This window comes from Gouania willdenowi, chromosome 7 (assembly GCF_900634775.1).
Source record: "Gouania willdenowi chromosome 7, fGouWil2.1, whole genome shotgun sequence".
NCBI lineage: Eukaryota > Metazoa > Chordata > Actinopteri > Blenniiformes > Gobiesocidae > Gouania > Gouania willdenowi.
In genome coordinates this window covers 21,173,647-21,176,227 of record NC_041050.1, presented here as the reverse complement: position 1 = coordinate 21,176,227, position 2,581 = coordinate 21,173,647, and the positions used below count along the sequence as shown (strand labels likewise).

Below are 2,581 nucleotides of genomic sequence, written 5' to 3'. Positions count from 1 at the left end.
TCAAAGTATCAAAGTCCTAAACTATCAGCCGATAGAGAAAGACGGGGGCCTCATGAACAACTGAATGTCCGTCTAAAGGAGGCCCCCGAATACAGTAATCAGTGATATATTTATAGCCCAAAGCATGGCGTGATAACGTGTCATAATACATGCCCTAATCACCTTAGCGAATAGAAAAAGAGAACACAAGTTCATACTGATGTCAAGGCCTTACTGGCGTAGCAGTAGCAGGTGCTCTAACTCACCCAGCTGTCATACGAAAGTACAAAAGGTTATACAGATGTCATGGCAATACAAAAGTACAAAAGTTCACTCAGATGTCATGGTCCAACTGGAGTACAAAAAGTTACTTAAAGGTGGTTTCCATCTGTTTGTGTGGTTAATACTTAATGCATCCTGTTTAACCGACACCTCGAGGTGTTAGTTCTTCTTTCGAAAAACAGACGTCTTCTAAGAAAAAAGAAGTATCACTACCGGATGGTCATGTTTAGGTCACATTGAGGTCACATTTTTCCTAGCATTTCTCTATAACAATGGCAGTTTAATAGCTGTATTGGTTAAATAAGCATTTCTTTTGCAGGATAATGAATGAATGATTAATACACAATCATACAACAGGTACATTATGAGATAAGGTCATTTTAACCTACTTCTGTCAACATCTGTTTTGTAACTCTTGCTTGTTTGAAAGTAGCAACAGTAGAACTATATTTGTGTGTAAATATTACTCATGTTGATGTGTATTAATGGTAGGCTAGGCTAACGTTGCATTGCTATTCCATTCCAATACTTATATTATTAAGCTATAGACTGGTCATATTATATGGCATATGTTCAGGTTCTAATGGTCATGTAAACTACACAACAATTAGGCTACATTAAAACAATCTGGTCCGTTTTGACAGCACATCAGCCCTTGTCCTTAATATCAGCTAATGCATAAAGTAATCTAGTATTGTTTTGTCCTTGTTATCTCTAGCATCTGTCCAGGTTAGCAGTAGTTTTAATTTAGAGTTCAGTAAAACTTACTTTGTCAAAACAAGCACAGTTGTAGCTATAGTGTGCTAATATATGTACATGTTTGATCATTAAAAATAGGCTACATTATTATTAGTCTATGAGTTTTTATTACATACAATGGTTAGATCATTTCACAGACAGTTTTCATTTAATGTCTATTGTGACCTTTCTCATTGTTTTGGATAAACAGAGTCCATGATTTATTCACTACATTGTAAGACAATGATTTGGATGAAAGTATAACCTACATTCTGCAGCTCCATCACAACTGTGAATACAAAATGATGGTTGGACACCTGAATACACAAGGCATACACATACAAAGTAAGTCTTACCCGAATTTGGTCTGGTATTATTCATCAATAAATTGGTATTTGGCCTACTTGCTGATTTATTAAGATGTCAAAAAGAAGCTTCTTTACTGACAGCCATTCTAGATTTTTGTGAATTTTCTTCCAGGTTATCTGTGTTTATTGTATACATATTCATACCTTGTCCTTTCTGACTCATACACTAACATTTACAACATATGAAAGCAGGTTTATGGTCCTTGATTAATATCTGGCCAGTATGGGGCTTGAACCCATGACCTTGGCGTTATTAGCACCACGCTCTGCCCAGCTGAGCTAACTGGCCTATGATGCTACAAAAAATGTTTAAAAATATGGTTACGAGTTAAAACAATCACGGTTCTAAACACCCAGAAAGTGGGCAGTAGACAATTCAGCAGTAATCATCCCTTAGCTTAAAGCTGCAATAAGTAATTTTATTTTGTGTTATTTGGTCAGAAATCCATAATCATCTTTGAGCATATTGTAATCCAAAGTGTTCTGAGTGGACAGTGAATCTCTTCCCCTTCTCCGGGCTCTGAAAATGAAGTTTATCAATACAGAATTGATGTCAGCCAATCAGAGATCTTTCTACCAATGGGGCCATCCAATGAGCTGTTTTAAGCATTACTATTGGCTGCTCGAGCTGCTCATTAAAAGTCAATGTGTGTTCTTGATCTGAGAGTAGAGAAAGTCCCATGGTTTTATATTCCAGCAGAAATCTCTTACGTGACTTTTGTCAAATCAAGAGGAAAAATGAAGACTGAGGTGGAGAAGCAACAGAATAAAGGCACAAACATGTTCATGAGGAGCAGAGTCACAGAGGTTCCTCTGACTCTGTGTGTGTGGCGGACTGCACTTGATCTGCTTTCAGTCCGTGCACAGTCTGCCCTGAGTCAGAGAGAGAGTGATAACAAACGAGATAAATAGCTTGTAAAACTAAGAGAAACATTATCTAATGTGGAGACAGAGAACAGACACATTTCATCTGCAGTGTGGAGTGTGTCTGCTCTGATCAGCTGCTTGTGTGTGAGGATCAGCTGTGGCTCTGAGCCTCTTACTGTCCTCACAGCAGTGAGTGATACATGCTTTAATGTCTCTAAAACATCAGAAAACTCTCCAATAACACAAGATCTCTACATTTGTTACTAGTGTCTATAGAGAAATCTTTGCCCAGAAACTAAAAGGTTTATGTGTGACTCACTAAAAAAAAACCAACATTTATACTTTTG

General features: G+C 37.3%; 1 non-coding gene across 1 annotated transcript; it reads right to left on the bottom strand.

Annotated features, from left to right (window-relative positions):
* Positions 1 to 1,582: 1,582 nt before the first annotated feature.
* Positions 1,583 to 1,656, bottom strand: trnai-aau (transfer RNA isoleucine (anticodon AAU)). Its single transcript has one exon. It is a non-coding gene; the product is annotated as a tRNA-Ile (tRNA).
* Positions 1,657 to 2,581: the final 925 nt, after the last annotated feature.